Consider the following 15,447-nt stretch of genomic DNA (forward strand, 5'->3'; position numbering starts at 1 on the left):
TTTCAGCTGCGGTAGCGGAGGGCAGCGTATCTTGGCTCTCTTTGCCTTTTTTTCCGCCTTCTACTCTTTTCCTGGCTTCCGAAAGCCAGACTCTAGCTGTGTACAACCCCTGTTTATTCTGCTTCTTCACATCCTTACCGTTAATCCTGGGACCTCCTTTGAGGATTTACTACCCATGTTTGATAAATCCTTTCCATTAGTAGTAGCTATGGTATTTATCACTATCAATGTGTATGTATTTATATGATCTATGTATGTTCTGTTTACCGTTACCTAGTTACAATCTATTTGTATGGATTTTATATGATTCTCTTCCCTGGAAACTTTATCTATAGCATTGCTGTCGATCGGACATTAGATCTCACTTGCACAACTATAAATTATTACCCAGGGGCCATACATCCCTAGTTAACCTCGGGTTGTGTTATCCAATCTCACTCCGCTACATTAAGTTCACCCTCTCCTCCTTTTTTGGATATTATTTATTTCAGTATTGAATAGGTGCAGTTTATCCCATTCGCATAGAATTACCTTTCCTTCTCACCAAGCCTAGTTTATATCCTCACCTGTTTTACTACTTAGGTTAGGACTTTATTTAGGTATGTCTTTTGAATGAATGGCTGTCCTATTTGTACAAAACGACGGTCCTATCTAACAACACTTACTATATCCCACCCCTAATAACCCTCATGGCTTGCAAGGCCCGGATCTATTAAGATATTTTATTTATGGTAGCGCACCTTACCTCAGGTCATTTCGGACCAGCCACACACAAACCCTTGTATATTGGTCATACAGGTAACCCACCAAATCTGTTTGGAATAGCGAAGCTCCTATTATTGATAAATTATAACATTTTTAGAACATCAAATCAAAGATAACTTACATCATTCTCCCCAAATTCGAGAATAAAGACTATTTACCGTCGTCTTGTAGACTGGGAAAAGCAATGTTCGTGAAATTCCGTCACCGTCTCTTGTCGTGGAAATTTCCTCTATTTACCAAATCATGGGAGCAAACCACAACACAAGTCAGAGTTAGTTATCAAAGTCCATCTTTAATCATATGAGCTTTATCACAACCCTGTGACTCTCAGGCAATTCAGTGTCTATAAATGAATTCTCTGAGAGCCCCCTCTGCATTGCAACTGCGATCCTTTAATAGCAAAGAACACACATAGTCAGACAGCATAGACATAATAAATCGTTCAGCTTTGTCTCCTTACTCAAACCCCGAAACCATAAACCAACCCTCCATATCAACAGGCATATATCAAATTGTCATTTAGATACAACCAATTCTAAATACAACCAATCCTGGACAAACTCACGGAGAGGATAGAATGATTCCAGACACTGCCATCCTCCTTTCCCCGATGGGAAAAGTAGGGAGTGACTGGCACAGACACAGTGGAGCAAAAGATATATTTACACATGATGACCCCTTGACCTCTCCCCTCTCTGCGGCCCATGCAACTTAGTCTTGACATAGAACAGATAACTGCAACCTCGCCACAGTATTATACAAAAATACCATTCTGATGAGAAGTAACTTACAAACATATGATGAATATGAAACATCTTACCTATGTTACCAACCAATTCTGATTATTCCACAACACTCTGTCGGCCTTAGATATTATATCAGCCTGTTCTTTGAAACCCAATCCAGGGGCCAGGTCTTTAATTTACGGGTCAATTCTTCTGACGACAGGGACAGATTTTTGGAAATCCGCTCGAAGGACCAAATTGTCAATGGAATCTTACAATTCCTATATGTGTTCATTAACCAATTCAATTAAAATCACTCTGTCTGTTTCTAAGAATTTGTAAGATCCTTATTTGCATAAAATAGACAGACAGTCTTATCAAAATTATCCAATAGCATGTATTCTCAGAGCGCGCATAGAACCTTGTACAACTGTTTATATATCAAATATGACGTCATAGGTTATAAAATGAATCTCCTCCTCTCGACCAGGACAAAGCAGGTTCAAAAGTTCATTCCAACTTACTAGCGCACACTCATGACACAAACTATATAGTCCACTATAAGTCTCACCATGATTTATCACTACTTAGCAGACAGTTCCAGATACGGAAAACCTGGAGAGGCTCTCGCTGTCTTATTTGATCGCCACAGAGTTATAAATGAGTCGGTTCAAACATAGGTTAATGAACCTCTTTGCTTACTTAAGACACACACACACACATTCCTTCCTACACAATGGTTATCATTTCCAATTACCCCTTATCCATGCTACATATCCTCTTTCTTAGGAACTAACATTATTAATCAGATATTGTAAAACAGGGTAGAGTTTAATTCGTTATAGTTCTATTTAAATGTAGCTATTGTTTAGTCATTATTCATAAAATTCCTAACACACGGACTCCGTCACCTCCTTGATTACCTGCCCTATATATGTCACTCCCCTTGGTTCTTTTCCCAGGTGTCATTGTTTCTGTTTTACGTCTGTGTGTTGTTCGTGTTTTATGATGCGTTTTTTTTCATTAAAAACCTCGCTCCCTGAACTTGCTTCCCGGCTCTCAGCACACATCGTTACACCTAGTTCTTAATTTAATTGACAATATAAATGTATATTTTCGTGCTTGCAGCTCTTGTCTCTTTTAAGTTGGACCAGTTGATTATGCTTTATCTGGGTTGTGTTCGTTAGGGCATACTGTGGCAAAAGGTTTTGCAACAGAAAACCATTGCTTCTTTTCAAAGTTTAGTTAAAACCTTCCTGTCAAACTGTTTTGGACCATTTTCATCCTGTTTTGCACATACTGAACATGATCCTGTTTTCGTGTCTTTTTCTTCCTTCAGGACGAGCGTTATCAGGTGCGGCAGGCCTTTGCCCAGAAGCTCCATAGGGGTCTATGTCGTCTGCCCCTGCCGCTGGAGTACCTGCCTGTGTTCGCTCTGTGCGCCAAGGACCCCATGAAGGAGCGGCGGGCGCATGCACGTCAGTGACTGGTCAAAAACATCAACTCAGGAGGAAGTACCTGAAACAGCACGCCGCCATCAGTGGTAAGACATGGTCAGGAGAAATGGCAGTTTAGGGCCTGGAGTTTTAAAGTGACAGTTCACAGTTTTTAAATATAAGATTATTTGTTTGTAGGAATATGAATGCACCGTATTACATTTTCACAATCATTGTTACATACTCGAAAAATGCTCACCAGGAGATTCTGGTAATTGCTATATAAAACTTAAAAGCTGTTGAAAAGAAACGAGAACAGCCTAGGTAAATTGAAAATAAGCTAATACCTAGTGCCTTCCGGAAGTATTCAGACCCCTTGACTTTTTACACATTTTGTCATGTTACAGCCTTATTCTAAAATGGGATAAATAAATAAAATCCTCAGCAATCTACACACAAAACAGATATCTGATTTACCTAAGTATTTAGACCCTTTGCTTTGAGACTTTCTACAACTTCATTGGAGTCCACCTGTAGTAAATTCAATTGATTGGACATGATTTGGATAGGCACACACTTGTCTATATAAGGTCCCACAGTTGACAGTGCATGTCAGAGCAAAAACCAAGCCATGAGGTCGAAAGTAATGTCCGTAGGGCTCCGAGACAGGATTGTGTTGAGGCACAGATCTGAGGAAGGGTACCAAAAAATGTCTGCCGCATTGAAGGTCCCCAGGATCACAGTGGCCTCCATCATTCTTAAATGGAAGAAGTTTGGAACCACCAAGACTCTTCCTACAGCTGGCCGCCTGGCCAAACTGAGCAATCGGGGGAGAAGGGCCTTGGTCAGGGAGGTGACCAAGAACCCAATGGTCACTGACAGAGCTCTAGAGTTCCATTGTGAAAATACACCTAGAGGACCTTCCAGATTGACAATGATCTCTGCAGCACTCCACCTATCAGATCTTTTCGGTAAAGCTTCCAGACGGAAACCACTACTCAGTTAAAGACACATGACCGACCGTCTCGAAGCTTGCCAAAAGGCATCTAAAGACTCTCAGACCATGAGAAACAAGATTCTCTGGTCTCATGAAACCAAGATTGAGCTCTTTGGCTTGAATGCCAAGCGTCACATCTGGAGAAAACCTGGCACCATCCCTACAGTGAAGCATGGTGGCAGCATAATGCTGTGGGGATGTTTTTCAGGGGCAGGGACTGGTAGACTAGTCAGGATCAAGGCAAAGATGAACAGAGCATAGTACAGAGAGATCCTTGATGAAAACCTGCTCCAGAGCGCTCAGGACCTCAGACTGGGGTGAAGGTTCACCTTACAATAGGACAATGCAGGAGTGGCTTCAGAACAAGTCTCTTAATGTCCTTGAGTTGCCCAGCCAGAGCCCGGACTTGAACCCGAACATCTCTGGAGAGACTGAATATATCCAACCTGACCTCGCCATCCAACCTGACAAAGCCTGAGTGGATCTGCAGAAAGGAAAGGGAGAAACTCCCCAAATACAGGTGTGCCAAGTGTGTAACGTTATACCAAGAAGACTCAAGGCTGTAAACGCTGACAAAGGGGCTTCAACAAAGTACTGAGTAAAGGGTCTGAATATTAATGTAAATGTGATATTTCCATTTTTTATATACATTTGAAAAGATTCTAAAAAAGCTTTTGCTTTGTCGTTATGGAGTAATGTGTGTAGAATGATGAGGGGGGGGGACTAAGGCTGTAATGTAGCAAAATTTGGAAAAAGTCAAGGGGTCTGAATACTTTCCGGAAGCATTGTATACAACAACAAATTCTAACAATTTCTTTAAATGGCTCTAACTAGGGCCTATGGGTTTTCCTGGACTCGTTATGTTATCAGGAATAACTCTTGACCCTAGGGATGGATCAAACATCGTAATTGTTGATTGCCTGCCCCACACTGTAGTCAGCAGTGTGCCATAGCGCTGTGTGGCATGGTCCTCATGATTTGTGTGTGTGTGTGCTCGTGTGTGTTCTTCTTGTAGAGAACCTGTTCTTGCTGCTGCCAGAGTACGTGGTGCCATACGCCATCCACCTTCATGGAAAAATTAACTGAAAAATTGCCCAGAAATGCCGTCATTGTACGAAAAGGGGCACACCTCCCCACACCAATGAGCAAAAGCATATATTGTTTACCTTAAACAAAGGATCAGTGTGGTTTCATGAGATAACAAATTGATAGCATACATTGAAGGCTAAATTGTAATGGTGATGTAAAAAATGTGCAACTCAATAACATACATAAGTAAGTAAATAAATTAACAACTAATTAAAATACTAAATTGAAGTCACTGGTATTTTAGATACAGTATTCAATTACAATTAAGCAGGATTAAGCAGTCTCAAAGTAGGCCAGCGGATAGTTGAATTAATTGTTCCATTTCATGATACAAGTATCAACTTGGTACACTAATACCAGATACCGAGTACTTAAGAAACGTGTTGAAAATTCCAAATGGTTTGCATAGTTAACTTAGACACAGCTCTGATACACTTACCCCACTAGACATGCCACCAGGGGTCTTTTCACTGTCCCCAAATCCAGAACAAATTAAAGAAAGCATACAGTATTATATAGAACTCCCTTCCATCTCATATTGCTCAAATGAACAGCAATCCTGTTTTCAAAAAACAGAAAGCAACACCTCACAGTACAACGCCTCTCCCCTTTTTGACCTAGGTAATTTGTGTATTGATGTATTGATATGTAGTTCTGTCCTTGAGCTGTTCTTGTTTATTAATTGTCTATTAATGTTCTGTATAATGTAATGTTTCATGTTTTGTGTGGACCCTAGGAAGAGTAGCTGCTGCTTTCGCAACAGCTAATGGGGATCCTAATAAAATACAGCAAAAACATACCTTCGGGAACATTGTAAAGATTAGCAGCAGTCTGGGATGCCTGTCATGTCTGCCATCCAGATTTCCTGTTATAAGAAAATGGGGTAAAATCATTCCAAACAATATCAAAATGACTTTGTACTGTTATCTACCCACTAAATAAACCCCACAGACAATATTAAACCAATATATCTCAAATAAGGAAATTGCATAAACTGTCCCGGGAGTGTATATTTAAGTTATTAGGTACACTCATCTAGTACTGTATCGCAATAATCAAGGTTTTTTTGTTTTTACGAGGGTTTACGTTATAATGTTGGCACCTCGCTCTCTGTCAGCCCATAGTGAACCGAACTATGCCCCAATGGCGTCACAGCACATGCACAAAGTGATCTACTTATCACAATCATGGACTGCCTTTCCCAAGTTGTAACCACGCCCATGAAGTGTAGCGGCAGGCATTCTACCCAAATGGATAATGAGGAAGCCAGCTCAGCTGAATGAAATCATTCCCAAAAAGGATAGCAATGTTTGTTCTGTCATATGGAAGTGGTTCAGGGTTGAGAGGTCAGATGTTCAACAAACCAATATCAAGTGCAAAGTGTGTCAAAAGACAATTGCTACGAAATGTGGCAGCACAACTAACCTCTTCCAGCACCTGAGACAGAAACATTCAGTGGAATAGGAGGAATGCGTGAAACTACACGATGCTGATGCTTCCAGTTGTCCCACTCCCAGAATGTCTGGTAAAAACAATAGCTGTGTTCAAATACTCAGATTAACCGTACTATTTGTGATGTAATTTGAGTATGTAATATGGTTATTGGTCATAGTATGAATATAAACTCAGCAAAAAAAGAAACGTCCTCTCACTGTCAACTGCGTTTATTTTCAGCAAACTTAACAGGTGTAAATATTTCTATGAACATAACAAGATTCAACAACTGAGACATAAACTGAACAGGTTCCACAGACATGTGACTAACAGAAATGGAATAATGTGTCCCTGAACAAAGTGGGGGTCAAAATCAAAAGTAACAGTCAGTACCTGGTGTGGCCACCAGCTGCATTAAATACTGCAGTACATCTCCTCCTCATGGACTGAACCAGATATGCCAGTTCTAGCTGTGAGATGTTACCTCACTCACTCTTCCACCAAGGCACCTGCATTCTGGGAGAATGGCTCTTCGCTGGCCATGGCGGAACACTGACATTCCTGTCTTGCCGGAAATCATGCACAGAATGAACAGTATGGCTGGTGGCATTGTCATGCTGGAGGGTCATGTCAGGATGAGCCTACATGTCAGGACTAGCCTGCAGGAAGGGAGGATGTCTTCCCTGTCAGAAATGACAACAAGCTCAGTCCGATGATGCTGTGACACACCGCCCCAGACCATGATGGACCCTCCACCTCCAAATCGATCCAGCTCCAGAGTACAGGCCTTGGTGTAATGCTCATTCCTTCAATGATAAATGTGAATCCGACCATCGCCCCTGGTGAGACGAAAACCGTGACTCGTTAGTGAAGAGCACTTTTTGCCAGTCCTATCTGGTCCAGCGACTGGTCTGCCACTGCGAGAACGATCAGCTGTCCATCCTGTCTCCCTGTAACGCTGTCTTTAGGTGTCTCACAGTACGGACATTGCAATGTATTGCCCTGGCCACATCTGCAGTCCTCATGCCTCCTTGCAGCACGCCTAAGGCACGTTCACGCAGATGAGCAGTGACCCTGGGCATCTTTCTTTTTGTGTTTTTCGAGTCAGTAGAAAGGCCTCTTTAGTGTCCTAAGTTTTCATAATTGTGACCTTAATTGCCTATAATCTGGAAGCTGTTGGTGTCATAACGACCGTTCCACAGGTGCGTGTTCATTAATTGTTTATGGTTCATTGAACAAGCATGGGAAACAGTGTGAAGATATATATCTGTGAAGATATTTGGATTTATACGAATTATCTTTGAAAGACAGGGTCCTGTAAAAGGGCCGTTTCTTTTTTTGCTGAGTTTAGTTAGTATACCAAAAGTTCCCGGATGTTGAACTACATATGCCAAAATATGAAGTACACAAGCAGTGGACACTGGGTGCGTTCGTAAATTCGCTCTGGCTATCTACTCCGATTTCAGAGGACTCTTGTCTGAGTGTTTGAGAGCTCAGAACATCTGATGAATTTACGAATGCTCAACACCCGTTGAATTTGGCTGGTGTCAGTAAACATCGGTAAAAAAGCGTAATTAAATTGTTGCCAGCAGCACAGTTAGTCAACACGGCTCTGGATAACATGAAAACTATCTAAACAGCTATGCTAGGGCGAGTAAAACGGTCAGAGAGAGGTGTTTTCTCATTTGTGTCTGGAAGTGGCTGGCAAGCTAGCCAACGTTAGACAGTTAGCTTGGGTGCTTGACTGACGTTCTGCGCTTGGACCAACCCTACTCCTTGGCCAGAGCATCCACTGTGCGCTCTAACACTCCAAGAGCAAAATACTCAGAATTTCTGAATGGACAATTGGACAACGCTCTGAATATACTAACTTCCAAAGCACTCTCTGAGCGCACTCTGGCACTCCAGATTGATTTTATGAACACACCTAAAGTCGTAAAATGTCTAGATAGTAATTTATTATCCAAACAAGCTACCACTCTCCACCAAGGTGGCATAGCAGTTCAGACGTCTTTTGTCCTCGTCTTGTCGTGTCCTGTATATATATATATATTTACAACATTTTTCACATACATTTTATTTTTATTTTCCATCAACTCATCTTCAAAACACTCTCCTGCAACCCGCCTCACCAATTTATATTTAAAAAAAGAATTATTTACCTCAAATCTGTAATCCTCCAAGAAGCTAGCCAGAAACTCCAAGAAGCTAGCCTGAAACTAGCCAGAAGCTAGCCAGAAGCTAATCCAGAAGCTAATCAGAAGCTAGTTCAGAAGCTAGTTAGCTTCTTTACTGGCAAATCGTTAGTATTCAGCTAACCACGGTTTGTGGTCATCAGCTATCCTTTAGCTCGAAAATCTATCGCCAGTTCTGTTTGGCGCAGCGCGGCTCGGAACGGAACATACCGGACCAATTTTTCTCTCCATGTCCCTGGATTTCGACTGCTCTCTGGACATTCATACCCGGATCTCAAAGCTAGCTAGCTGCTATCCGTGTGACTATCGGCCTTCGTGGATTCCGGAGCAAACATCAATTATTCCGGAGCTAGCCAGCTCCGTCAATCACTCCTGAGTTCCATCAATCACTCCTGGGCTGCAGTCACCTATCCGGACCCGTTTTACTGCCTACGCGGAGCCCCACCGGGCCTTCACAACTGGACTGCCGACGTTATCTACCCGAAGGAGTTATCCGGCTGGCTCCTCCGTCGCGACGTTACCTGAACGCCCATCTGCGGCCTGCTAACCGTTAGCTGTCTTACCGGCTGCTATCTGAATAGACAATCGGACAATTTATTTATTTTTATTATTATTATGTTTTTTTCTTGGGCCTCTATAACTATATCTATTGTTTTTATTTTTGTTGTTGTTGTGTGATTTGGATTAATCCCCTCTACCACTCGGAACCCCACTAATCTACTGACGGAACGCAAGAGGTGGCTAACAACAGACCTCCATCCTATGCTAGCTTGCTACCGATGGCCTGGCTAGCTGTCTAAATCACGGTGACCCCCAACCAACCTCTCCACTCACTGGACCCTTTTGATCACTCGACTAAGCATGCCTCTCCTTAATGTCAATATGTCTTGTCCATTGCTGTTCTGGTTAGTGTTTATTGGCTTATTTCACTGTAGAGCCTCTAGTCCTGCTCACTATACCTTATCCAACCTATTAGTTCCACCACCCACACATGCAATGACATCTCCTGGTTTCAATGATGTTTCTAGAGACAATATCTCTCTCTTCATCACTCAATACCTAGGTTTACCTCCACTGTATTCACATCCTACCATACCTTTGTCTGTACATTATACCTTGATGCTATTTTATCGCCCCCAGAAACCTCCTTTTACTCTATGTTCCAGACGTTCTAGACGACCAATTCTCATAGCTTTTAGCCGTACCCTTATTCTACTCCTCCTATGTTCCTCTGGCGATGTAGAGGTGAATCCAGGCCCTGCAGTGCCTAGCTCCACTCCTATTCCCCAGGCGCTCTCTTTTGACGACTTCTGTAACCGTAATAGCCTTGGTTTCATGCATGTTAACATTAGAAGCTTCCTCCCTAAGTTTGTTCTATTCACTGCTTTAGCACACTCTGCCAACCCGGATGTTCTAGCTGTGTCTGAATCCTGGCTTAGGAAGACCACCAAAAATTCAGAAATTTGAATTCCAAACTACAACATTTTCAGACAAGATAGAACTGCCAAAGGGGGCGGTGTTGCAATCTACTGCAAAGATAGCCTGCAGAGTTCTGTCCTACTATCCAGGTCTGTACCCAAACAATTTGAACTTCTACTTTTAAAAATCCACCTCTCTAAAAACAAGTCTCTCACCGTTGCCGCCTGCTATAGACCACCTTCTGCCCCCAGCTGTGCTCTGGACACCATATGTGAACTGATTGCCCCCCATCTATCTTCAGAGTTCGTGCTGCTAGGCGACCTAAACTGGAACATGCTTAACACCCCAGCCATCCTAAAATCTAAACTTGATGCTCTCAATCTCACACAAATTATCAATGAACCTACCAGGTACCTCCCCAAAGCCTTAAACACGGGCACCCTCATAGATATCATCCTAACCAACTTCCCCTCTAAATACACCTCTGCTGTCTTCAACCAAGATCTCAGCGATCACTGCCTCATTGCCTGCATCCGTAATGGGTCAGCGGTCAAACGACCTCCACTCATCACTGTAAAACGCTCCCTGAAACACTTCTGCGAGCAGGCCTTTCTAATCGACCTGGCCGGGTATCCTGGAAGGATATTGATCTCATCCCGTCAGTAGAGGATGCCTGGATATTTTTTTAAATGCCTTCCTAACCATCTTAAATAAACATGCCCCATTCAAGAAATTTAGAACCAGGAACAGATATAGCCCTTGGTTCTCCCCAGACCTGACTGCCCTTAACCAACACAAAAACATCCTATGGCGTTCTGCATTAGCATCGAACAGCCCCGTGATATGCAGCTGTTCAGGGAAGCTAGAAACCATTATACACAGGCAGTTAGAAAAGCCAAGGCTAGCTTTTTCAAGCAGAAATTTGCTTCCTGCAACACCAACTCAAAAAAGTTCTGGGACACTGTAAAGTCCATGGAGAACAAGAACACCTCCTCCCAGCTGCCCACTGCACTGAAGATAGGAAACACTGTCACCACTGATAAATCCACCATAATTGAGAATTTCAATAAACATTTTTCTACGGCTGGCCATGCTTTCCACCTGGCTACTCCTACCCCGGACAACAGCACTGCACCCCCAACAGCAACTCGCCCAAGTCTTTGCTTCACAGAAACATGGCTCACTGGAGAGACGCTATCCGAGGCGGTGCAGCCAACGGGTTTCTCCACTCATCGCGCCGACAGAAACAAACATCTTTCTGGTAAGAAGAGGGGCGGGGCGTATGCCTTATGGCCAACGAGACATGGTGTGATGAAAGAAACATACAGGAACTCAAATCCTTCTGTTCACCTGATTTAGAATTCCTCACAATCAAATGTAGACCGCATTATCTACCAAGAGAATTCTCTTCGATTATAATCACAGCCGTATATATCCCCCCCCCCCAAGCAGACACATCGATGGCTCTGAACAAACTTTATTTAACTCTTTGCAAACTGGAAACCATTTTTTATTTGTTAGAGAGAACAAGAAAAATGGAGATCAATATATATCGTAAATTGTCAAAATTTATTTTACGCCATATCGTCCAGCCCTAGTCAACCCCCCTCCCCTTGCCTCCAGAACAGCCTGCATTTTTCGGGGCATGGCTTCTACAAGTCATAAACACTCCATGGGGATGTTGGTCCATGCTGACGCGATGGCATCATGCAGTTACTGCAGATTGGATGGCGGTACACCACTGCCACCAGCCTGTACCGTTGACACCATGCAGGATAGGTCTATGGACTCATGCTGCTTACGCCAAGTCCTGACTCTGCCATCAGCAGCAATTGTCCAGTGTTGGTGATCACGTGCCCACTGGAGCCGCTTCTTCTTGTTTTTATTTGATAGGAGTGGAACCCGGTGTGGTTGTCTACTGCAATTGACCATCCATGACAAGGATCGACAAGTTGTGCATTCCGAGAAGCTGTTCTGCACACCACTGTTGTACTGCACCATTATTTGTCTGTTTGTGGCCCGCCTGTTAGCTTGCACGATTCTTGCTATTATCCTTCGACCTCTCTCATCAACGAGCTGTTTTCACCCACAGGACTGGATACTGGATGTTTTTTATTTGTCGCACCATTCTCAGGATATCCTAGACACAGGAGGGTCGCCATATACTGGATCCAGTGTGCTTGGCACTGATGATCATATCACGCTCAAAGTCACTTAGGTCACTCGTTTTGCCCATTCTAGTGTTTAATCAGACAGTAACTGATTGCCTCCTCCTGCTTTATGTAGCAAGCCATTGGCACGTGACTCACTGTCTGTAAGAGCGATCCATTTTCATGAACGGGTGGTGTACCTAAAACTGGCTGGTGAGTGTACATGGAAAATAGGAATTAAACTTAATCTTAATCAAGGGTTGGAACTGAAATTATTATCCAATTGTTTTGTTCTGAACATAACCATTTTTCTTCTCGTTCCATTCCACTGTTACTGCCTTAACAGAATGGTTTAATCATAATGAAATACAAACACATTATACCTACGGAGGAGCGGCTTCTATGGAGGAACTTTAAATGTCTTTGAACTCCCGTTGATTTAATGTTGGACCAGAGCAAATGTTACCTAGCTAACAAGTTTGTGTGTGCAGAGTAGCACTAGAATTATAAACACACCTTACCTTTTTGTAGTTAATAAATCCAATGTGAAATGTGATAACTATAGTGTCCATAACTAGCATTCAAAAAGTAAATCCATTCTTCTCTAATTAAACATCTCTCCCTAATTTCTGAATTACGCTTGTAACGTTGTCAGTAGGCTACAGTAACCTATGCTTCAGAAGGGAGGGGCAGGTAGCCTTCTGGGTGACAGAGTGATGGTTTTGCAACGGCGCCTTTTTGCAATTTTTGTGAGACTGGAAAAAAAATGCCTGGAACGTAAAATAACGTTATTAACCGGTTCCCATGCTTTTAAAATTATGGTTCTGTTCTGGAACAGCACAGAACACTTTCATTTTCGGTTCGGGTTCCTCAAATAATTTAGTGGTTTTCCGATTTTCGGGTTCTGTTCCCTGAACTGGTTCCAACCCTTGCTGAAAAGAAACTGAGGAATGCCTTGACAGGATTTAAATACAAACTAAAGGTGTGAAGGAGCTTCTCAGGGCATTCTTGACAATTAGTGACAAGTTTGTGGCATAGAGTGTGAGTCAACAGGGGAAATCAACTTGGTTGATCAAGTTCATCTCAGAAGTAAGCTGCTCCACTCAGGGCATTTGTACAGCCACCAACCAGCTGCATGGGACCGTACTGGACACGATTCACATTACCATATCTCCATAAATAATTGGTACATACAGCCCAATGATGGCTTAAAATGTTTGAGATCGTGTGGAGAACATAATAAAATGACAAAGTATGCCTTATATATGTGTCCTTTAAATTTTATGCAGAAATGTGATAGAAATGTCCCCTAAAATTACTGTTCTGTAATTTTAATTGGCCAAAACCTCATTAGTAAGTGGTATTTTGCTATCCATGCTGTTGTTGTCCCCAGGTGCAACAGAAGACAGGCAGGTGAAGATGAGACAGAGAATGTGTTTTTCTCCACTGTCAGGAGGCCTGTGACCAGGAGGACAAGGACAGTTGGAGAGGAGCTGTACATCAATTTGCCTAGGCTGTGTATCTGTCCTTGATTGCCACACACACATCCACCTTGGTTTGTCTAACAGTGTTATGTATGACGCCGACCACGTGAATGATCCAAACTGATGAAAATAAATGTAAATAGTCTCTCTTGCCTTTGTACCCCCTGTGCCAGGAGGCAGTTGTATAAGCTTGTTTCTCCCAGCTCTAAGATATCGCACCAGCTCTAACTGTCATAGTGAATGTTCGGAATCAACTTTTAGCAGTACTGTATCAGTCATTTTACAGTATTTTTTTTTCCTTCTGTATCATTCTGTGACAAGGATGAACAGTGTGTTAGATTAAATTTGTTCAGTTTTAATTTTATACTTGTTGTTTTTGTTCCTTCATTTGTGTACTCCTGTTTGTGTTTTATTGTGCATGTGCAAAGGCACCTCTGCAGAAGATGAAAAAACAACAAGCTATGAAGCGAAGATTAAATCAAGTATTTGGTCCATTTTGCTGCCATGTATTGTTTTATCAGTGTTTTGAGATGGAAAATGAAGAGTATTAAACAGAAAATAATATATTTTCAACTAATTAAATTCATTTTTTGGCCTTGTGCAGAGGAGAATGCAATTTCTTAATATATTTTCCAGTCTGTTTAAACAAAATATTCTATATGAAATGTGTTTCCTTCATATTCCTCTGTGGAACATGGAAGCTCTGCCAGGGGTATTGGTCATGCTGCATGATGGCTGTGTCCCAAATAAAATGTTATTTATCACATGCTTCATGAACAACAGATGTAGACTAACAGTGAACTGCTTACTTACAGGTCTCTAAAGATAATAAAACATAAAAGTAGTGACATGAGGAATATATACACAATGAACAATGAGTAAAAATAACATGGCTATATACAGGGAGTACCAGTACCGAGTCGATGGGCAGGGGTACGAGGTAATCGGAGTAGATGTACAGTACTGTACATATCAGTAGGTGTATAGGGACTAGGCAAAAGGATAGATAAAACAGTAGCAGCAGCGTATGTGGTGAGTGTGTCTGGTCCATATGCATGTGTGCGCATGTTGTGTGTGTGTGTGTGTGTGTTGGGGTGTCATTGTAAGTGTGTGAGAGTTAGTGCAAAAAAGGGTCTATGCAGGCAGTCCGTGTAGCCATTTGATTAGCTATTTAGCAGTCTTATGGCTAGGGGGTAGATGCTGTTCAGTGTCCTGTTGGTTCACAGACTTGGTGCACTGGTACCACTTGCCTTGCGGTAGCAGAGAGAACAGTCTATGGCTTGTGTGGGCACTGTCGTGCCCTCTTCACAACTGTGTGTGTGGACGATGTTAATTCCTTAGTGATGTGGACACTGAGGAACTTGAAGTTCTCGAACCGCTCCACTACAGCCCCATCGATGTGGATGGGGGTGTGCTCTCCCCTCCGTTTATTATAGCCATGTCTTTTGTCTTGCTAACGCTGAGGTAGAGGATGTCCTGGCACCACACTGTCAGGTCTCTGTCAAAAGTATTGCACTAAATATATATATTTTTAATTAAACCTTTATTTAACTAGGCAAGTCAGTTAAGAACAAATTCTTATTTACAATGACAGCCTACAGCGGCCAAACCTAGACAACACTGGGCCAATTGTGCACTGCCCTATGGGACTCTCAATCATGGCTGGATTCAAACCAGGGTGTCTGTAGTGACGCCTCTAGCACTGAGATACAGTGTCTTAGACCGCTGCGCCACTCGGGAGTCCAATATATAA

Source organism: Oncorhynchus tshawytscha, linkage group LG17 (genome assembly GCF_018296145.1).
Source record: "Oncorhynchus tshawytscha isolate Ot180627B linkage group LG17, Otsh_v2.0, whole genome shotgun sequence".
In the NCBI taxonomy this organism is placed as follows: domain Eukaryota; kingdom Metazoa; phylum Chordata; class Actinopteri; order Salmoniformes; family Salmonidae; genus Oncorhynchus; species Oncorhynchus tshawytscha.